The following is a 24333-nucleotide window of genomic DNA, read 5'->3' on the forward strand; positions in this document are numbered from 1 at the left end:
ACTCTTAGTTGCGGCATGCATGTGGGATCTAGTTCCCTGAGCAGGGATCGAACCCGGGGCCCCCTGCATTGGGAGCGTGGAGTCTTAACCACTGCGCCACCAGGGAAGTCCCACTAGGTGTCTCTCTTGATTGCAGAATCAATCACATTTGACAAGCTAAGCCAAGGAACAGGTGACAGAAAGGTGGCAAAGACACAAGGCAGAGCTCAAAACTTTGTTCTGCCACATTGAATGGTGGACCCAGACAAAGGTCACCTCACTATCTCAATCTGCATTTGTCAGTATCTGCATTTGTCAGTATCTGCATTTGTCAGTATCTGCATTTGTCAAAAAGGGAGGAAAGAACAGCAGTTTATGGCCAAGACAGGCTACGATGAAGCATGTGAAGGCTTGGCTTGCTGACCTCGGTCTACCTGGGGCTCAGTGAATATTTGTCCCCTTTCCTGACAGTCACGTAGCCCCTCATAAATGAAAAGTTGCCTCCGGCTCCAGTCTCCAAGATTACAAAGGCACAAGAAGATATGGCCAAGAGAAAAGGGAAATATATCTTTAATGTTTTGAGACTGACTGTCACTCAATAAAATGAAAAATTTTTCAGCAAAAGACAGTATTTCAGAAAGCTTCCCCTTCAAGTCTGTTTAGAGACAAAAATTTAAGATCTCCAAAAGTTGCTGAGGCAAATTCCATAAACCCATGTAAGCACACAATTGCTCAATTACCATACACAAGGTCACTTGCCAATAAAACATGAGGAAGCTAAAAAAATAATGCAGATGCCTTATGCAGGTCTAGATGGCTTCAGCAACAGACTGAGAGAGACTCAACAGAGAATAAAACACCAAATTGAAACTTATTAATATAAGACCAGACATCTTTTCTAATTAATTTTGCAGACAAGAGCTGAATGAATGAAAACTGAATCATATCTTCTTATCTAAAATGCATAAAATGAATTTTTTTAACACCTAGATTCTCAGCAATAAGAAACTACTAAATAGCAGGGCAGAAAAATTAATGTAATTAAATTCAAAGTGATATTCACATTACATTAAAAGTAAAATTTGACTAAAACAAAAACCAAAGAATTATTCTTCAAGATATATTCAGATAAAATCATCTTATCCAAACCTCAAAGAATACTCTGTTCGTTCTTTTGAAAGACACATTTCTATTGAGTTATGCAATATCAACGGGCAGGAAAATTATCTGAGACGGGAAAATATTAGTTAACGGAAAAATGAGAAAGTTAATAAACGAAATCAAACTGGGTATTTTATGAGCGCTGCTGAAAATACAATTCATAGAAGTAAAATACCATTGTTATGACTGAGCATAATACACCGATTACTTGTCTTAAAGCTTATGTGTGATAGAAATAATTTAAATCAATTGAGTTACTGTTTCTTAGTAATTTGATAAAAAGGGAAAATAGTGTAACAGGGAATCAAGTGCTCCTTTGGGAGCTTAAAAACAAGTCAGCTGGGTTTCTAAGTGCACTTTAATCTGTTTATTTTTCCCTTGCTTTAAAAAAAAAGAAAGACAGGAAAGATTTACTGAGTCAAGCTGCAAAAGTCCTGGAATTTGTAGAATTTAAATTATTAGTAAGCATTTAGTTATGATGGGTATTCTCTCTGCCCTCCAAGCCCCATCAGAGTGGACAGGTTGATCAGCGCTTACACTAGCCAGGTCTTCTAGAACTGTTGAATCCTTTGGGACCAGAACTTGGATGTGAAATCCCACTCAATATAAAATTGGGTGGGAGATGAGAACGGGGGCTCTAGGATGTCTCCGTGAATGAACGCTGAGTGAAGCTATCTACGTGCAATCTTGGTTCAGCCCTTCCACCACTGCATCCTTTATGAGTGGTCAAAAAAATGTTCACTTCTGGGAAAGCAGAAACCATAATGTAATGACTTATTAAAAAGACCTCTTCCTATTTTTACTGGAGTGTAGTTGATCTACAATGTTGTGGTAGTTTCAGGTGCACAGCCAAGTGATTCAGTTATACATATGTATATATCTATTCTTATTCAGATTCTTTTCCCTTATAGGTTATTACAAGATACTGAGTATAGTTCCCTGTGTTATACAGTAGATCCTTGTCAGTTATCTATTTTATATATAGTAGTGCATATGTTAACCTAAGAGCCCTCCATTTTACAAATTATAATTATCAGCTAAATTGCCCTAATAAATATTAAGCATCAATAATACCCCAAGGCAGGGTTCTACAGACTTGCTCTGTAAAGTGTCAAATAGTAAATATTTTAAGCTTTGTAGATTTAGATGGTTTCTGTGGCAACTATTCAACTCTGCCATTGTATGGCAAAAGCTGTGTCCCATTAAAACTTAACAAAATCAGGTGGCCAGCCTGCAGGCTAGGCTTTGCTGACCCCTGCTCCTACAATCAACTATAGAAATCACAATGGGCTTAAAATCTAAATGGGGGAGACCTTCAAGATGGCAGAGGAGTAAGACGTGGAGATCACCTTCCTACCCACAAATACATCAAAAATACATTTACATGTGGAACAATTCCTACAGAACACCTACTGAGCGCTGGCAGAAGACCTCAGACTTCCCAATAGGCAAGAAACTCCCCACGTACCTGGACGTGTGGCTGACAGGGCCTTGGTGCTCCGGCCAGGTGTCACACCTAAGCTTCTGAGGTGGGGGAGCCGAGTTCAGGACACTGGACCAACAGAGACCTCACGGCCCCACATAATATCAATCAGCGAGAGTTCTCCCAAAGATATCCGTCTAAATGCTAAGACCCAGCTCCACTCAATGACAGGCAAGTTACAGTGCTGGACACCCCATGCCAACCAACTAGCAAGACAGGAACACAACCCCACCCATACGAAACAGGCAGCCTAAAATCATAATAAGTTCACAGACACCACAAAACCCACCAATGGATGCGGTCCTACCCACCAGAAAGACAAGATCCAGCCTCATCCCCCAGAACACAGGCACCAGTCCCCTCCACCAGGAAGCCTACACAACCCACTGAACCAACCTTAGCGACTGGGGGCAGACACCAAAATTAAAAGGGAACTACGAACCTGCAGCCTGTGAAAAGGAGATGCAAAAACTGTAAGTTAAGCAAAATAAGAAGACAGAGAAATACACAGCAGATGAAGGAGCAAAGTAAAAACCCAGCAGACCAAACAAATGAAGAGTAAATAGGCACTCTACCTGAAAAAGAATTCAGAGTAATAAGAGTAAAAATGTTCCAAAATCTTGGAAATAGAATGGAGAAAATACAAGAAACGTTTAACAAGGACCGAGAAGAAGTAACGAGCAAACAAACAATGATGAACAAAATAAATGAAATGAAAAATTCTCTAGAAGGAATCAATAGCAGAATAACTGAGGCAGAAGAAGGGATAAGTGACCTGGAAGATAAAATAGTGGAAATAACTACAACAGAGCGGAATAAAGAAAAAAGAATGAAAAGAATGGAGGACAGTATCAGAGACCTCAGGGACAACATTAAACGCACCACCATTAGAATTACAGGGGTTCCTGAAGAAGAAGAGAAAATGAAAGGGACTGAGAAAATATCTGAACAGATTATAGTTGAAAATGTCCCTAATATGGGAAAGGAAATAGTCAATCAAGTCCAGAAAGTGCAGAGTGTCCCATACAGGATAAATCCAAGGAGAAAAACGCCACAATACATATTAATCAAACTATCAAAAACTAAATACAAAGAAAAAATATTAAAAGCAGCAAGGGAAAAGCAGCAAATAACATACAAAGGAATCCCCATAATGTTAACAGTTGATCTTTCAGCACAAAATCTCCAAGCCAGAAGGAAGTGGCAGGACATATTTAAAGTGATGAAAGGGAAAAACATACAATCAAGATTACTCTACCCAGCAAGTATCTCATTCAGATTCAATGGAGAAATTAAAATCTTTACAGACAAGGAAAAGGTAAGAGAATTCAGCACCACCAAACCAGATTTACAACAAATGCTAAAGGAACTTCTCTAGGCAGGAAACACAAGAGAAGGAAAAGAACTAAAAAAATAAACACCAAAAATTTAATAAACTGGTAATAGGAAAATGCATATCAATAATTACCTTAAAAGTAAATGGATTAAATGCTCCAAACAAAAGACACAAACTGGCTGGATGGATACAAAAACAAGAGCCATATATATGCTGTCTACAAGAGATCCACTTCAGACATAGGGACACATACAGACTGAAAGTAAGGGGATGGAAAAAGATACTCCAGGCAAATGGAAATCAAAGGAAAGCTGGAGTAGCAATTCTTATATCAGACAAAATAGACTTTAAAATAAAGACTATTACAAGAGACAAAGAAGGACACTATGTAATGATCAAGGGATCAATTCAAGAAGATGTAACAATTGTAAATATTTATGCACCCAACATAGGAGCACCTCAATACATAAGGCAATTGCTAACAGCCACAAAAGGGGAAATTGCAGTAACACAGTAATAGCAGGGACTTTAACACCTCACTTTCACCAATGGACAGATAATCCAAATGAAAATAAATAAGGAAATACAAGCTTTAAATGATACATGAAACAAGACAGACTATTGATATTTATAGGACATTCCATCCAAAAACAACAGAATAAACTTTCTTCTCAAGTGCTCATGGAACATTCTCCAGGATAGATCATATCCTGGGTCACTAAACAAGCCTTGGTAAATTTAAGTAAATTGAAAACATATCAAGTATCTTTCTCGACCACAACGCTGTGAGACTAGACACCAATTGCAGGAAAAAAACTGTAAAAAATACAAACACATGGAGGCTAAACAATACACTACTAAATAACCAAGAGATCACTGAAGAAATCAAAGAGGAAATTAAAAAATACCTAGAAACAAAAGAAAATGAAAACACGACGACCAAAAACTTATGGGATGCAGCAAAAGCAGTTCTAAGACGAAAGTTTATAGCAATACAATACTATATCAAGAAATAAGAAATATCTCAAATAAACAACCTGGGCTTCCCTGGTGGCGCAGTGGTTGAGAATCTGCCTGCCAATGCAGGGCACACGGGTTCGAGCCCTGGTCTGGGAGGATCCCGCGTGCCGCGGAGCGACTGGGCCCGTGAGCCACGGTTGCTGAGCCTGTGCGTCTGGAGCCTGTGCTCCGCAACAAGAGAGGCCGTGATAGTGAGAGGCCCGCGCACCGCGATGAAGAGTGGCCCCCGCTTGCCGCAACTAGGGAGAGCCCTCGCACAGAAACGAAGACCCAACACAGCCATAAATAAATAAATAAATAAATAAATAAAAATCAAATAAACAACCTAACCTTACACCTAAAGCAATTAGAGAAAGATGAACAAAACAAACCCAAAGTTAGCAGAAGGAAAGAAATCATAAAGATCAGATCAGAAATAAATAAAAAAGAAATAAAGGAAACGATCACAAAGATTAATAAAACTAAAAGCTAGTTCATTGACAAGATAAACAAAATTGATAAACCGTTAGCCAGGCTCATCAAGACAAAAAGGGAGAAGACTCAAATCAACGGAATTAGAAATGAAGAAGAAGTAACAAGTGATACTGAAGAAATACAAAGGATCATGAGAGATTACTACAGGCAACTATATGCCACTAAAAAGGACAACCTGGAAGAAATGGACAAATTCTTAGAAACGCACAACCGTCTGAAACTGAACCAGGAAAAAATACAAAATATAAACAAACCAATCACAAGCCCTGAAATTGAACCTGTGATTAAAAATCTTCCAACAAACAAAAGCCTAGGACCAGATGGCTTTACAGGCGAATTCTATCAAACATTTAGAGAAGAGTTAACACCTATCCTTGTCCAACTCTTCCAAAATATAGCAGAGGGAGGAACACTACCAAACTCATTCTACAAGGCCACCATCACCCTGATACCAAAATGAGACAACAATGTCACAAAAAAAGAAAACTACAGGCCAATATCACAGATGAACATAGATGCCAAAATCCTCAACAACATACTAGCAAACAGACTCCAACAGCACATTAAAAGCATCATACACCATGATCAAGTGGGGTTTAGCCCAGGGATGCAAGGATTCTTCAATATACACAAATAATTAATGTGATACACCATATTAACAAATTGAAGGATAAAAACCATATGATAATCTCAGTAGATGCAGAAAAAGCTTTCAGCAAAATTCAGCACCCATTTATGAAAAAAACCCTCCAGAAAGTAGGCATAGAGGGAACTTACCTCAACACAATAAAGGCCATATATGAGAAATCCACAGCCAACATCATTCTCAATGGTGAAAAACTGAAACGATTTCCACTAAGATCAGGAACAAGACAAGGTTGCCCACTCTCACCACTATCATTCAACACAATTTTGGAAGTTGTAGCCACAGCAATCAGAGAAGAAAAAGAAATAAAAGGAATCCAAATCGGAAATGAAGAAGTAAAACTGTCACTGTTTGCAGATGACATGACACTATACATAGAGAATCCTAAAGATGCTACCAGAAAACTACTAGAGCTAATCAATGAATTTGGTAAAGTAGCACGATACAAAATTAATGCACAGAAATCTCTTGCATTCCTATACACTAATGATGAAAAATCTGAAAGAAAAATCAAGGAAACACTACCATTTACCATTGTAACAAAAAGAATAAAATACCTAGGAATAAACCTACCTAAAGGGACAAAAGACCTGTATGCAGAAAACTATAAGAAACTGATGAAAGAAATTAAAGGCGATACAAACAGTTGGAGAGATACACCATGTTCTTAGATTGAAAGAATCAACATTGTTAAAATGACTATACAACCCAAAGCAATCTACAGATTCATTGCAATCACCATCAAGCTACCAATGCCATTTTTCACAGGATTAGAACAAAAAATCTCACAGTTTGTATGGAAACACAAAAGACCCCGAATAGCCAAGGCAGTCTTGAGAAAGAAAAACGGAGCTGCAGGAATCAGTCTCCCTGACTTCAGACTATACTACAAAACTACAGTAATCAAGACAGTATGGTACTGGCACAAAAACAGAAATATAGATCAACAGAACAGGATAGAAAGCCCAGAGATAAACCCACGCACATATGGTTACCTTATCTTTGATAAAGGAGGCAAGAATATACAATGGAGAAAAGGCAGCCTCTTCAATAAGTGGTGCTGGGAAAACTGGACAGCTACATGTAAAAGAATGAATTAGAACACTCCCTAACACCATATACAAAAATAAACTCAAAATGGATTAAAGACCTAAATGTAAGGCCAGACACTATAAAACTCTTGGAGGAAAACATAGGCAGAACACTCTAAGACATAAATCACAGCAAGATCCTTTTGACCCACCTCCTACAGAAATGGAAATAAAAACAAAAATAAACAAATGGGACCTAATGAAACTTAAAAGCTTTTGCACAGCAAAACAAGACGAAAAGACAACCCTCAGAATGGGAGAAAATATCTGCAAACAAACCAACTGACAAAGGATTAATCTCCAAAATGTACAAGCAGCTCATGCAGCTCAATATCAAAAAAGCAAACAACCCAATACAGAAATGGGCAGAACACCTAAATAGACATTTCTCCAAGGAAGATATACATATTGCCAACAAACACATGAAAGGATGCTCCACATCACTAATCATTAGAGAAATGCAAATCAAAACTACAAAGCAGTATCACCTCACACCAGTCAGAATGGCCATCATCAAAAAACCTACAAATATTAAATGCTGGAGAGGGTGTGGAAAAAAGGGAATCCTCTTGCACTGTGGGTGGGAATGTAAATTGATACAGCCACTATGGAGGACAGTATGGAGGTTCCTTAAAAAACTAAAAATAGAACTACCATATGACCCAGCAATCCCACTACTGGGCATATACCCTGCGAAAACCATAATTCAAAAAGAGTCATGTACCACAATGTTCATTGCAGCTCTGTTTACAATAGCCAGGCCATGGAAGCAACCTAAGTGTCCATCGACGGATGAATGGATAAAGAAGATGTGGCACATATATACAATGGAATATTACTCAGCCATAAAACGAAATGAAATTAAGTTATTTGTAGTGAGGTGGATGGACCCAGAGTCTGTCATACAGAGTGAAGTAAGTCAGAAAGAGAAAAACAAATACCGTATGCTAACATGTATATATGGAATCTAAAAACAAAAATAAATGGCTCTGAAGAACCTCGGGCCAGGACAGGAATAAAGACGCAGATGTAGAGAATGGACTTGAGGACACGGGGAGGGGAAGAGTAAGCTGGGATGAAGTGAGAGAGTGGCATGGACATATATACACTACCAAATGTAAAATAGATAGCTAGTGGGAAGCAGCCGCATAGCACAGGGAGATCAGCTCGGTGCTTTGTGACCACCTAGAGGGGTGGGATAGGGAGGGTGGGAGGGAGACGCAAGAGGGAGGGGATATGGGGATATATGTATAGGTATAGCTGATTCACTTTGTTATACAGCAGAAACTAACACACCATTGTAAAGCAATTATACTCGAATAAAGATGTTTAAAAACAAAATCTAAATGAACTTTCCAAGTTTCTCCTGCCTCAGACATCCTTAAGGGAATGATCTTTATATTAAACAAGTTTCCCACATTCCTTAAAGACTGTAAGAGGTTATCCTTGAAAGATGGCAAGTATCCCTTCAGTCAACTTGTGATTTTGTTATTTAGCCAGAGGGATGGCATGAAGTCTTTCAAATAAATTACAAAGAGTACACCTGAAGTTGACTTGCTGGCTCCAGCTTGTCACTTATCTCATTTAAGACCGGTCAGGGGTCCTGGCTTTAGAGACGGGTACACAGTTGAGATGAACAAATATACAACAGTAACACCAGTCATAAATATAAAGCATTAGAAAGGTAGAAAGTGAAATTCAAAACTCCTCAGTTACCTTGCTAATCCAATCATGAAGATAAGCACTATCCCCACACACCTAGGGATTAAAGAAATCCGAGGTCCTAAAGAAATGTAATATAATCCTCCTATCTCTGCTCTATATCGTATTATTTATCTTCATGGGGATCTTCAGTTTTTTCAAGCCCTAAACTTTCTACATCAGGCACCCTTTATAATGGGATTAACAAAAACTAGGGCCCCATGAATTTCCTGGATCTTTGTAGGTCAATATAAATACCCATCACTTGCAACCTGTACAAGGGCTTCCTGGACATCAGCTCAATTTAGAAATGTGGAAGTCCCTTAAACCACTTTTAAGAATGCTACATAGAAGTGAACATAGCATACCACCATGGAACATAAAATTTAACAGCAACAGAAATGTTGTGTTCATGAAATCTGTTTTATCATTAAATGCTTACCTAAAGAAAATAAAATCCAGAAGTCATAATAATGGTTCTGGAGAGTTTCTATAGAGAGCACTAATAAATTTAATATAGAGTATGAATTGGGGGTAGGGGAGCAGGAAGCCTGCGCTAAAGGTTTTTCAGATCCAGTAAGTCAGAAGCCTGGTGGGGAGGCAGACAGGGAAAGATCAAAGCCTCTTCTGAACACTCCTTTGCTTTGCTGGTAATTTCTAAAAGCTAGATTGATGTTTGACCAGGAGGTCCAGATATTATAAAAATGTTTTCTTCTCCAGGCCTACTGATTTCCTAAAAGCTACAATAGGTACATCTATGTTTTGCAAAGACTGAAAGCACTCTGAGGGCAGTGGTTCTAATATCTCTCTTAGCATCATGTACTACAAAGGCAATTTTCAGCAAAGTTATGTCAATTAAAAAAAAAAAGAACAGAATTTTGACTTGATAAAGAACTCAAACAAATTCCCTAAGCAAACTACATTTTCCATCTGTTATTCCGGGCATGGATGAGCCCTCTGGTCCCCAGAGCACCAGGGTCAATAAGCCCTTCAAATGTTTCCTGGGGACCTGGAGGCCCAGTGAGGCAGACGTGCTCTAAGTTGCGTCTTTACCAAAGGTGCTCACCGCCTTCTGATGACGTGGCATGCCCGGTCATGCCTAGAGGGTGACAGCGAGGATCTCAGCAAGGCACCGAATCTGACAGCTGCCTGGTGGTGCTCTAATGGAAAAGTTTTTCTCTTTTATGGAGAGAGGAAGGTTGTTTAACACTTTCACTGAAGTTTGTTGCCGTTGTTACAATTATTCCTAAATATTATTTTTTTAAATAATTTCTTCTCTAGCCTAGTAAAAGCTGGCTTCTTCAGGGTATGAGGTTATCACTACATAAAATACATTGACTAAGTGAAAGATTTACTAAGTGTAGCCGCAGAGATGCTAAGGTAAAAACCGAGCGCGGCATTAGCATTAGCATTTAGTAATACTACCTCGGTTATCCAGTATGAGAGAACTGTCGAGACGTGTGAATTATTCTCCTTCGTGTGTCAAAATATATTAAAAGGTGTTTTGATAGGTGATGGAATCAGAGTTGGAAGGAGAATTTAGATATCAGGCACAGAAACAGCTCATTTTGATCAAGATATAAGTGAGATTCCGCTAAGTGATAAGCCCGAGGCGACACCCCCCATTGGTGACTGCAGAAAGGAGGCTAGAATTCCCACCTCAGAATCCCTTTCCAGCACCCACTCAACAGGTATGTGCAGGGCACCTGCTGGTTTAAGGGAAAAGCACCTTCTGAACCTACTACTATTATTTCCTCTCCTAAATTTAAGGAAGATGGTTCTCACATAAGTTTAAGAACAGCTATTGCTTAAATATCCACAGGGAGCACCAATGATACTGTATGATATGATTAGTAAAGTTGGAATCTATTACTTATTTGGGTTTTTTTTCAATTTTATTTTTGAAGATTCTGTAAGTCAATTCTTTCCCATGAAGAGTGGTTTAAGACTTAAGTACATAAAACTCCCATCTATTTGACTCAGCCCATGCTGTGTGGCTCTGCCTGGTAACTTCTCCACTGTATCTTTTCCCTTTCTGATAAATTTCTATCCATCTGATAAATCGATTCAGGTATCCTTTCCTCTCTGAAGTCTTCCCTGACTCACACACTCCTGGAAAGTTGACCATGACCTCTTCCATGCTCAGTTTTTACCTTAGCATTTCTGTGGCTACATTCACCCATCACACCACTCGGTAGTTACTGTTTACACATCTGTCTTCCTACTATACGATACATTCTAGGAAAATAGAGTCCATTCTTCTCATTTTGCTATTTCCAGAATTCAGCAAAGTACCTAAGAAGTATCCAATATGTATTTTTTAATGTTGAATTTGAGAGTGTACAATTCAAAATCGAGACCCTGGAATGGGTTTAATTATATAATGAGAAACACAGCCCTGTTACCAGCTGACAGCAAACTCTTCCCCACAGCTGTTGATTTAGAAATAACCTTCATAATAGGTTAGCATTTTTAAAAGTAGGACCTAAACAACAATAAAATCACCACGAATTCCTAAGAAGTATCAAAACAGCAGGTTGTATCAAGGCAATGATTAGGAATTCATTTCTAAACCTGAAAAGGGAACTCAGACAAACAAACAATTGCTTAAATACCCTCTTTTATCTTCTGTTCCCTTGCTCCATCTCCAGGATCATTCTTCATGGCTGGTGTTTTCCAAGGCACACATCCAAGCTGCCTTGGCCAAATTCCCCAGGCCACTGCCTAACCTCCAGCATCTGTCCTGGTACCCATCCTCTCCAACCAAAAGTCAGGCACATCCATCTTTCTCAGCAGGATGTGGACAGACCTGCACCTCTGAAGGATGTAGAGGAGCCATTGAGAAAGGGTCTCGTCAGTTTCTGTGTGTTTGCCTCTTAACTGGGACTCACAAAATAAGGGTATCTCATAGGTGACCTCACGCCTCAAAAAAAGTCTCATCCATCAGGCAAAGTTTCTGGGGTGGGTTGCTAAAATGTTCATTCCTTTCAAGGGACTGGTGACGACTTTTTATGTGAGCCTTTTCTGTCACAAGTCAAGTCAGTGTTGTGTAATGGATAAAGCACTGACAAAATTTAGAAATAGTCTGATCCAGGTGACTCTGCCAATGGTTTCTTACGTATCCTTAACAAAACACAGCATATCCATTTTCCCAATGAAAGAAAAATGTATAAGAAACACTAATTCGAGTGTCATATAAATTAATCATCGTTAATGTTAACATGAAAAGTTAAACAAATAGGTTTCAAGGTGTTCTGTCTGTGTGAAGACGGTTTGCTCTGAATTGTAAGCAATAGGGTTTAAAACACCACAAAAAAAAAAATCTTACACTGGAAAATGAGTACATTTACCCACATGATTATTCACACTCTTTCTCACCTTCCAAGTGATAGGGGCTATAACAAAGCGTATTTCAGGGGCCAAATTGGACCTTGAAAAGCCAATGGCACTAGGGAAACCCCCAAAGTTAGTCCTACACTTCAGATGCTTTGAACCAGCTGCCTTGTGCCTGGTGGTATTTTTGTTCCTTTCTGACACTCTAGATGTTCTTTCATTCAACCGTGATAATACAGGGTCTTCTGAAAGTAGAGCCATTGATATATGAAGTACGGAGGCACAGTATGGACTACTGAGACCCCACTGTTCTGAAACTGTGGCCAACATGAGAAGAATAAGTTGCAATTCTGCTGCTCCAGTGATGCAGGAGGACAGATTAGCTAAATGGCCTGGGGCATCTGTCCCCAATCCAAGGCTTCTGATTCTATGCCCATCCTGGTTCAGACATGCCAAGAACACACAAACATCCAGGAATGCAGTACCCAAGGCATGTAACAAAACGAAAGGCTGATCAATCTGTGGAACGCCATCAGCACTCATTGCTAAGTAAATTTGATCAAATGAGAACATATTTTAAAACTTGGGAAATGGCAGGATTATTCTAGGCTGATAATTTACAAAGAGAACAAGTTAAACAGGCACCATGATTATTCAAGCTGAAGCTGGCAGGAGAATCCATTTTTTCCCCAGCACATCAGTAAAAGAGAGTTTCGTATTTTTTCAACTGGGAATGTTCTGAAGCAAAGACACCACTTCAAAAATATTAAAACACAACCCAAATTGATCTAAGTAAGTGTATTCTTTAGATTTTTTTTTTTTAAAGCCCAGTTGCAAAAGGGTAGTGTGTTGTGCTCTCCTGCTGAGAAAATTATGCTATTATTATATGCAGCTTTGTCAAACACATTTCCAAGAAAGAAAATCATCTAGCCCATGTGATGTATTTCTTGTAGGCAAAGAGGTAGTGGAGAAATAAAAAACTGATGCAATGCTTTATAAAGGCAAAATAAGAAAAGACAGGCTAAAGTTAAAATTCTATGAACGTCACTACATTTTGTTTTGCAGTGGAAAACCGCAAGTGGCAGAGAAATCACCTAGAAGGTTTAACTTTCTAATCCACGTCAGGTATCCTGTATTGGCCAGAACACCAACCCACGGAGCATTTTTCGTGTTCTCTCTACAAACATCAGTGTCTCACTTGTTCACTAGTTTCTGGGACAGTTCAGATTTCATAAGCGCTCAGAGTTCCTTGCCCATGAATTGGGGGCCTGGGGCATGATGATCTCTCCCAGCTTGTTTTTGGGTGAGTGAATTTTGTTGTAAACAAAATGACTCAGAACAAAGCCCAAGGGGGAGAGACCTTCAAGATGGCAGAGGAGTAAGATGCGGAGATCACCTTCCTCCCCACAGATACATCAGAAATACATCTACATGTGGAACAACTCCTACAGAACACCCACTGAACGCTGGCAGGAGACCTCAGACTTCCCAAAAGGCAAGCAACTCCCCACGTACGTGGGTAGGGCAAAAGAAAAAACAGAGACAAAAGAATAGGGATGGGACCTGCACTTCTGGGAGGGAGCTGAGAAGGAGGAAAAGTTTCCACACACTAGGAAGCCCCTTCGCAGGTGGAGACGGGGGTGGTGGGGGAGAAGCTTCAGAGCCACGGAGGAGAGCGCAGCCACAGGGCTGCGGAGGGCAAAGCGGAGAGATTCCCACACAGAGGCTCAGTGCCGAGCAGCACTCACCAGCCCGAGAGGCTTGTCTGCTAACCCGCCAGGGCGGGTGGGGGCTGGGAGCTGAGGCTTGGGTTTCGGAGGTCAGATCCCAGGGAGAGGACTGGGGTTGGCTGCGTGAACACAGCCTGAAGGGGGCTAGTGCATCACAGCTAGCCGGGAGAGAGTCCGTGAAAAAGTCTGGACCTGCCGAAGAGGCAAGACACCACTGTCTCGGGATGCGCGAGGAGAGGGGATTCAGAGCACCACCTAAACCAGCTCCAGAGATGGGCGTGAGCCGCGGCTATCAGTGCAAACACCAGAGATGGGCATAAAACGCGAAGGCTGCTGCTGCAGCCACCAAGAAGCCTGTGTGCAAGCACAGGTCACTCTCCACACCTCCCCTCCCAGGAGCCTGTGCAGCCCGCCACTGCCAGGGTCCCATGATCCAGGGACAACTTCCCCGGGAGAACACACGGCACGCCTCAGGCTGGTGCAACGTCACGCTGGCCTCTGCTGCCGCAGGCTCACCCCGCATCCGTACCCCTCCCTCCCCCCAGCTTGAGTGAGCCAGAGCCCCCGAAGCAGCTGCTACTTTAACTCCATCCTGTCTGGGTGGGGAAGAGACGCCCTCAGGTGAACTACATGCAGAGGCGGGGCCAAATCCAAAGCGGAACCCCATAAGCTGTGCGAAAAAAGAAGAGAAAGGGAAATCTCTCCCAGCAGCCTCAGGAGCAGCGGATTAAATCTCCACAATTAACTTGATGTACCCTGTATCTCTGAAATACCTGAATAGACAACAGATCATTCCAAAATGGAGGCAGTGTACTTTGAGAGCAACTGTAGACTTGGGGTTTGCTTTTTGCATCTGATTTGTTTCTGGTTTTATGTTTATCTTAGTTTAGTATTTAGAATTTATTATGTTTGGTAGATTTTTTATTTATTTGGTTGCTATCTTCCTTTTTTTATATACATAGATATATATACTTTTTTTTTTTTTTTTACTTTTTCTCTTTTTGTGAGTGTGTATGTGTATGCTTCTGTGTGTGATTTTGTCTGTATAGCTTTGCTTTTACCATTTGCCCTAGGGTTCTGTCTGTCCTTTTTTTTTTTTTAGTATAGATTTTAGCACTTGTTATCATTGATGGATTTGTTTTTTGGTTTGGTTGCTCTCTTTTTTCTTTCTTTCTTACTTTTTTTAAATTACTTTTTAATTTCTTCATTTTAAATAATTTTTTATTTTTTATTTTAATAACTTTTTAATTTTATTTTATTCTTTTTTAATTTTTTTCTTTCTTTTTTTCTCCATTTTCTTCTGAGCCGTGGGGCTGACAGGGTCTTGGTGCTCCGGCCGGGTATCAGGCCTAATCCTCTGAGGTGGGAGAGCTGAGTTCAGGACATTGGTCCACCAGAGACCTCCTGGGTCCACATAATATCAAACGATGAAAGTTCTCCCAGAGACCTCCATCTCAATGATAAGACCCAGCTCCACTCAATGACAAGTAACCTACAGTGCTGGATGCCCTATGCCAAACAACTAGCAAGACAGGAATACAACCCTACCCATTAGCAGAGAGGCTGCCTAAAATCATAATAAGGTCACAGACACCACAAATACACCACCGGATGCGGTCCTGCCTACGAGAAAGACAAGATCCAGGCTCATCCACCATAACACAGGAAATAGTCCCCTCCACCAGGAAGCCTACACAACCCACCGAACCAACCTTAGCCACTGCGGGCAGACACCAAAAACAACGGGAACTACGACTTGCAGCCTGAGAAAAGGAGATGCAAACACAGTAAGCTAAGCAAAATTAGAAGACAGAGAAATATGCAGCAGATGAAGGAGCAAGGTAAAAACCCACCAGACCAAACAAATGAAGAGGAAATAGGCACTCTACCTGAAAAAGAATTCAGAGTAATGATAGTAAAGATGATCCAAAATCTTGGAAATAGAATGGAGACAATACAAGAAACGTTTAACAAGGACCTAGGAGAACTAAAGAGCAAACAAACAATGATGAACAACACAATAAATGAAATTTAAAATTCTCTACAAGGATTCAATAGCAAAATAACTGAGGCAGAAGAACGGATAGAGTGACCTGGAAGATAAAATAGTAAATAACTACTGCAGAGCAGAATAAAGAAAAAAGAATGAAAAGAATTGAGGACAGTCTCAGAGACCTCTGGGACAACATTAAATGCCCCAACATTAGAATTATAGGGGTCCCAGAAGAAGAAGAGAAAGTGAAAGGGACTGAGAAAATATCTGAAGAGATTATAGTTGAAAACTTCCCTAACATGGGAAAGGAAATAGTAAATCAAGTCCAGGAAGTGCAGAGAGTCCCATACAGGATAAATCCAAGGATAAACACACCAAAACACATATTAATCAAACTATCAAAAATTAAATACAAAGAAAAAATATTAAAAGCAGCAAGGGAAAAGCAACAAATAACATACAAAGGAATCGCCATAAGGTTAACAGCTGATCCTTCAGGAGAAACTCTGCAAGCCAGAAGGGAGTGGGAGCACATATTTAAAGTGATGAAAGGGAAACACCTACAACCAAGATTACTCTACCCAGGAAGGATCTCATCCACATTCGATGGAGAAATTAAAACCTTTACAGACAAGCAAAAGCTAAGAGAATTCAGCACCGCCAAACCAGTTTTACAAAAAATGGTAAAGGAACTTCTCTAGGCAGGAAACACAAGAGAAGGAAAAGAAATTCAAAAACAAACCCAAAAACAATTAAGAAAATGGTAATAGGAACATACATATTGATAACTACCTTAAATGTAAATGGATGAAAAGAGTCAACCAAAAGACACAGACTGGCTGAATGGATACAAAAGCAAGACCTGTATATATGCTGTCTGCCAGAGATCCACTTCTTACATAGGGACACATACAGACTGAAAGTGAGGGGATGGAAAAAGATATTCCATGCAAATGGAAATCAAAGGAAAGTTGGAGTAGCAATTCTCATATCAGACAAAATAGACTTTAAAATAAAGACTATTATAAGAGACAAAGAAGGACACTACATAATGATCAAGGGATCAATCCAAGAAGAAGATGTAACAATTGTAAATATTTATGCACCCAACATAGGAGCACCTCAATACATAAGGCAATTGCTAACAGCCATAAAAGGGGAAACTGCAGTAACACGGTAATAGCAGGGACTTTAACACCCCACTTTCACCAATGGACAGATCATCCAAAATGAAAATAAATAAGGAAACACAAGCTTTAAATGATACATTAAACAAGATGGACTTAATTGATATTTATAGGACATTCCACCCAAAAACAACAGAATACACATTCTTCTCAAGTGCTCATGGAACATTCTCCAGGATAGATCATATCTTGAGTCACAAATAAAGCCTTGGTAAATTTAAGGAAATTGAAATCATAACAAGTATCTTTTCGGACCACAACGCTATGAGACTAGATATCAAGTAGAGGAAAAAATCTGTAAAAAATACAAATACATGGAGGCTAAACAATACACTACTAAATAACCAAGAAATCACTGAAGAAAACAAAGAGGAAATCAAAAAATACCTAGAAACAAATGACAATGAAAACACAATGACCCAAAACCTATGAGACGCAGCAAAAGCAGTTCTAAGACGGAAGTTTACTGCGATACAATCCTACCTCAAGAAGCAAGAATCATCTCAAATAAACAACCTAACCTTACATCTAAAGCAATCAGAGAAAGAAGAACAAAAATCCTCAAAGTTAGCAGAAGGAAAGAAATCATAAAGATCACATCAGAAATAAATGAAAAAGAAATGAAGAAAACAATAGCAAAGATCAATAAAACTAAAAGCTGGTTCTTTGAGAAGATAAACAAAATTGATAAACCATTAGCCAGACTCATCAAGAAAACGAGGAAGGAGACTCAAATCAATAGAATTTGAAATGAAAAAAGAGAAGTAACAACTGACACTGCAGAAATACAAAGATCATGAGAGATTACTACACGCAGCTATATGCCAATAAAATGGACAACCTGGAAGAAATGGACAAATTCTTAGAAATGCACAACCTTCCGAGACTGAACCAGGAAGAAATAGAAAATACAAACAGACCACTCACAAGCACTGAAATCGAGACTGTGATTAAAACTCTTACAACAAACAAAAGCCCAGGAACAGATGGCTTCACAGGAGAATTCTATCAAACATTTAGAGAAGAGCTAACACCTATCCTTCTCAAACTCTTCCAAAATATAGCAGAGGGAGGAACACGCCCAAAATCAGTCTAGGAGGCCACCATCCCCTTGATACCAAAACGAGACAAAGATGTCACAAAGAAAGAAAACTATAGGCCAATATCACTGATGAACACTGATGCCAAAATCATCAACAAAATACTAGCAAACAGAATCCAACAGCACATTTAAAGGATCATATACCATGATCAAGTGGGGTTTATCCCAGGAATGCAAGGATTCTGCAATATATGCAAATCAATCAACGTGATACACCATATTAACAAATTGAAGGGGAAAAACCATATGGTCATCTCAATAGATGCAGAGAAAGCTTTTGACAAAATTCAACTCCCATTTATTATAAAAACCCTCCAGAAAGTAGGCATAGAGGGAACTTACCTCAACATAATAAAGGCCATATACGACAAACCCACAGCCAACATCATTTTCAATGGTGAAAAACTGAACCATTTCCTCTAAGTTCAGAAACAAGGCAAGGTTGTCATTAGAGAAATGCAAAACAAAACTACAAAGCAGTATCACCTTACACCAGTCAGAATGGCCATCATCAAAAAACCTACAAATATTAAATGGTGGAGAGGGTGTGGAGAAAAGGGAACCCTCTTGCACTGTGGGTGGGAATGTAAATTGATACAGCCACTATGGAGGACAGTATGGAGGGTCCGTAAAAAAGTAAAAATAGAAGTACCATATGACACAGCAATCCTACTACTGGCCATATACTCTGAGAAAACCGTTAATTCAAAAAGAGTCATGTACCACCATGTTCCTTGCAGCTCTATTTACAATAGCCAGGACATGGAAGCAACCTAAGTGTCCATCGACAGATGAATGGATAAAGAAGATGTGGCACATATATACAATGGAATATTACTCAGCCATAAAAAGAAATGAAATTGAGTTATTTGTAGTGAGGTGGATGGACCTAGAGACTGTCATACAGAGTGAAGTATGTCAGAAAGAGAAAAACAAATGCCATATGCCAGCACATATATATGGAATCTAAAACAAACAAAAAAAAAGGGTTCTGAAGAACCTAGGGGCAGGACAGGAATAAAGATGCAGACGTAGAGAATGGACTTGAGGACATGGTGGGGGGGGGGAAGGGTAAGCTGGAACGAAGTGAGAGAGTGGCATGGACATATATACACTACCAAACGTAAAACAGATAGCTAGTGGGAAGCAGCCGCATAGCACAGGGAGATCAGCTCGGTGCTTTGTGACCACCTAGAGGGGTGGGATAGGGAGGGTGGGAGGGAGACGCAAGAGGGAGGAGATATGGGTATATATGTATATGTATAGCTGATTTGCTTTGTTATAAAGCAGAAACTAAAAAAAATTTGGAGACTTGGAATAATTATATATGTATTTGAAATTTAAATAAATAAATAAATAAATTTTATAAATAAATAAATAAATAAAAATAAATGTACCACATCCTTAGAGGTGAAAAAAAACCAAACAAAGCCTAAGGATAGAAGACAAATAGAAATGACAAAGATAGGAAATGATATTCCAGCATGCAGCGCAAGAATAAATTATAAGAACTGAGCATTACTATTGGAGCAGTGAACCATCAAAGAAGCATGTGTTCCAGGGCCCTCTCAGACCTCCGCACATAAAATGCAAAGCAGACAGAGAAGGTAGGTGTGGCATCACCTGTTTCCATAGCAACAGAGAAGAGTACAACCTATGCCAACATCACCAAGATGAACACACAGATCCCAGAGTTGGAAAGAGATTGAGCCATGAAAATTGCATCTCTTTCATGAAAGGCTCCATTGAGACCAGCCACACCTTCATCTCAGCTCTGCTAAGAACATTTATTTAGTCTTCAACACTTTACAGACTCCTGGGTCAGAAATTTTCCTCTCCTGCCTGTCAACATATATGGAAATAATGTTCTTGGTGAAAACTCAAATGACTATATAGAAAAGTGTCTTAAATTTTCAGCTTTGTGCCGTTCAGCAAACTCACCCACACTATTTCCTCTTTTATTGCTTTTAGTTCAAGCAGGAAATGCTGAAACTCTAGACATCCAGTAGAGTATGAAGGGGCCTCTCATGGCAAGATACAGCACAGAGAAGCCCAACTCAGACTAAGGACACTCTCCAAAAGGCATCTTTCCCCCATCCCCTACCCACAGAAACTTAAACACAAGAAAGTGATAAGAACAGAGGTGTAAATGGAGAAAAATGTGGCACCATTTGACAGATGCGATCTAAATATTCTAGGGCTAGATGAGCAAATGATCAGGGTGGCTTAAAAGGCACGTATGGTACACAAGAGTCAGTACACATAAATAATAACTCCCATTTGTTAAACACCTACTATGTTCTTTTACATACAGTAACCACCTTTTCGACACATGGTTCATGATGATTATCATGAAAGGCAGATCCTTTTCTTCCTATTGTACAGACGAAGACAGGGCACCATGCTCACTGTCTGGCCTATTGCCCCAATAAATGTGTTTTCAAACCAAGAAGCGCTCCTTTGCTGACTTTAAAAATTCCATGGATTCCCACCATGGTAGTTGGACTTTTACTGTGTTAAGAAAGCATAAGAAGTTAAAATAACATTTTGCTAATCCCTATTACAGCTAAATAAGTGAGGAAATAAAGAAATGCATTTAGGTGGAAATCATGATAGTTACTGAGTCTGCAGACAATGGCCAGTACTTACATGGATCTAAGATTCCATGCGAACAATCCCCAGTTCCCCGTGAATCCAAGGACAGTGTGTTGAAAAATACACTCTCTTACTTCTGTAGGTAAATTCCCACAGAGTAAAATAATATGTGGGGCTCAAGACATTCATCCACTTGCCTGCAGAGGCAAAGACCTCAACCAGCTCCAGGTATAATTTGGGTCTTTGTAACTTTGGAGAAATATGGAAGATTTGGGGAAAGCCCAGACAAGGGCAATGAAAATGATAAAAGGGTTGGAAGGTAGGAGAAAAAGCTGACGAATGAGGATTAATTAGCCTGGGGAAGAAAAGACAGTAGGGAACTTAATATTCTACTTGAAATACAGCAAAGGCTGTTACACAAAATATGATCACCATGTTCACAATTCCACTGAGAATGAAAACAGAGGAAACAGCCTTATGGAAAAGCATGATGAATTTAGATTAAGTCTAAAATAAATCTTTCATTCTAAGAGTTGGAGGCACTAAAATAGATGGTGGCTTAAGGACTTTGCAAATTTTGCTTTCCTGCAGTGCCTACTCATGTTCTGTCTGCTCCTCTTGCCCCACTTAAATACCACCTCCCCAAGGAAACCCCGAGTCTCTCTTTATACACTGAATATTTCTCCAATTTTAGCAAGCGTCAGTATCACCTGGAGGGCTCACTAAAATACAGATTCCTGGGCCCCAGCCCCAGCACAGTTTCAGGAGGGGCCAATGAAATTGCATTTCCAACAAGCAGCAGGCCTGCAGACACACTTTCAGAAGCAATGAAATAGATGCAATCTCTCCCTACTCTATGTCTCCTAAAAATACATTTGTAATTCTCTGGGCATCTGTCATTGTTCTTATACAATGTTCTTATGGCATTTTGTGTACTTTCCTACTAGACTTTGGTCTGATTCAACTTTGAAATGTCTACAGTTCCTAGCACAATGGGAGTAGCATGCAGAGCCTAAGTAACACCATCTTTAACTTGTTCCCTTAAAAGTGGGTCATTCTATGAAATAATGCCATTGGCAGCAACATGGATGGACCTAGAGATGATCGTACCAAGTGAATTAAGTCTGGCAGAGAAAGACAAATATTATATGATATCACTTTTTTGTGGAATCTAAAAACATAATACAAATTAACTTATTTACAAAACAGAAACAAACTCACAGACATAGAAAACAAACCTATGGTTACCAAAGGAGAAGTGGGAGGAGGAGGGATAAATTAAGAGTTTGGGATTAACATACACACACTACTGTATACAAAACAGATAAATAACAAGGATTTACTGTATAGCACATGGAACTATATTCAATATCCTGTAATAACCTATTATGGAAAAGAATCTGAAGCTATATACCTGAAACTAACACAATATTGTAAATCAACCATAGTTAAACAAATTTGTTTAAAAAGTGGGTCATTCTGACTGTGTAACTTGCCTAGAGGTTTTCCTGGCTTTATCATTCCTCATGTATTTCTTTATCCTGTTTCTTTGCCTAAGTGACCCTACAGTTTCAGGACCTTCCAATCTATGCATAGGAAATTGTCACCTATACCAACTGTACCTAACATTCAATAGTAAGAAAAAAAATCTAGGGTGATATATGAAAATTTCCTTCCAGTAAGGTTTCTTTTTCCTCATTAGAGTTTTGGCTTATGTCCCCAAGACTATATTCCAAGAAAACGGCAGGAAAGGAGCCATATTTTTAATTTATTGTTTATTTTGCCTGGTTCTGGCAGGAAGGCCAAGGAGGTCAATGAGGAAATGAGGACCTGGCATGTCTGAAATCATGCTGGTTGCAGCTGAAGTCTGGGCCAGAAATTGATCTGGAAAGTTATTCAATAAACTCACCCTCCTTCCCATCAGCTACTAAGCTTACTTATTGGCTAAGAACTAAAGGCAAAAAGTGACACAAGAATTTACACAACAGCAAAAATATGGACCCCCTAATGGAAAGACTGGGGAAATGCCTCTTGGGCTTCAAGTTAACTCAAATTGACTCAACAAAGGTGTTTATCAGATTGTATGCCTGTATCATAATCTCTCAGATGTCTCAAAAGCATGGTTCAAGCTCCACTCTCCCCCCAGATTAGTCCCAGAGTGATTACTCACAAACACACACACACACACACCATAAAAGAAATTCAAGTACAGTGAAATTTTAGCCACATTATGCAATTAGCATACAGGTGAAGAAGCCAGGACAGAAAATGGTACAAAGGATTTCTGGATTTGTGGAATCCCAAAGCTGCAGTACATCTGACGACAACAAAAAAATCACGGACCACCTTACAAAGAGCAGATAGAGTCATAATCCTAAAAAGATCCTCAGGTAAAAGAAATCTAAAAAGTGGACTTGTTTTCATTCCTTACATTTTGACCCTTGTTTACTCCGTGCAATGTTTTCTTCTTTTCTGAGAAACAAACAATGCATGCTCTTTGTTACTTATTCTTACAAATGAGTGGATAAACAAATGCACCAGCACAATTTAGCAGTCAAAAAGATGATGTCTATTCCACTCTACTTCATTCAGGAACATTCAAGGTCTGTTATCCCAACTGCCAGTACAGAACGCTGTCTGAGGCTGGCAAAACACAAAAGAAAATAAAAAATACGAGTCCACTTCATCGAGGAAACACAACAAGAAGTGACTCTAAGCTGTAAATGCTACCCTGCAACCACACCAGCTCAAACTGTGAAATACGGTCATTATCTTATGGAACTGATCTAATTTTGTACTCAATGCCTTAAAATAAAAGGGTTTCTTCTGTATACCAAATACAAGGTCTGGGACCAAAAAAAAAAAAAAAACGATAATAATTTGACAGCACTTTCAAGCACAGCTTTTTCCCTTCCTTCTGTCACACTAAATAGCACCAACTGACAACAACTCCACAGTCTCAATGAATGAATGAAGAAGATGTATTTGCTGAGCTGCAGAAATGCCACCAATAAACTATAGCAGAGGACTGATACTAGCTCATTAGAGGGCTTAATACTCAGGCACAAACAGTATATTTAACAAAAATCTGTAAAGGTATTGGGATGCAGCTGGCATAACACTTGATGACATTTTTTTCTTCAGTACAAAGAAAGGGAGGGGAAAATATGCTTATCTCTTTAAAAATATCAAGGTTCAGTCTGCACTGATGTGTTTATATATATTTACATTTATATATATATATAAAAGAAAACTTTGTTAATTCAGGTTAATAAAGAAAGCAAATATACTGGGGTGACACTTATTAACATCTGTGCTAAAATCAGGAATAAGAATTATATATATAATACTTGGCCAGAGGAATTTAATTTCAAATACCATGAGAAGAAAGCCCAGAGAAGATGTAGTATCTTTTCTTAGGAGATTTATCTGCAGAGCAGGAAATAAAAACAACACGTCTATACATAATGTTTAATTCATTAACAGTTGACAGGATTATTAA

The 24333-nt window shown here is 39.3% G+C and overlaps 1 protein-coding gene and 2 long non-coding RNA genes across 12 annotated transcripts in view; 1 reads left to right on the forward strand and 2 right to left on the reverse strand.

The window, feature by feature from the left end:
- Window positions 1–24333, reverse strand: part of FAT3 (FAT atypical cadherin 3) — a 717656-nt gene that overhangs the window by 502401 nt on the left and 190922 nt on the right. The window lies entirely within an intron of this gene.
- The window catches only part of LOC309636711, a 183228-nt gene that overhangs the window by 20653 nt on the left and 138242 nt on the right, over window positions 1–24333 (forward strand). The window lies entirely within an intron of this gene.
- Window positions 4727–6593, reverse strand: LOC309636716. Its single transcript, XR_014250170.1, has 2 exons — window positions 5305–6593; window positions 4727–4996 (listed from the first exon to the last, which is right to left on the reverse strand). It is a non-coding gene; the product is annotated as an uncharacterized lncRNA (long non-coding RNA).

Source organism: Balaenoptera physalus (genome assembly GCF_965194825.1).
Source record: "Balaenoptera physalus genome assembly, chromosome: 10".
Classification (NCBI taxonomy): Eukaryota; Metazoa; Chordata; class Mammalia; order Artiodactyla; family Balaenopteridae; genus Balaenoptera; species Balaenoptera physalus.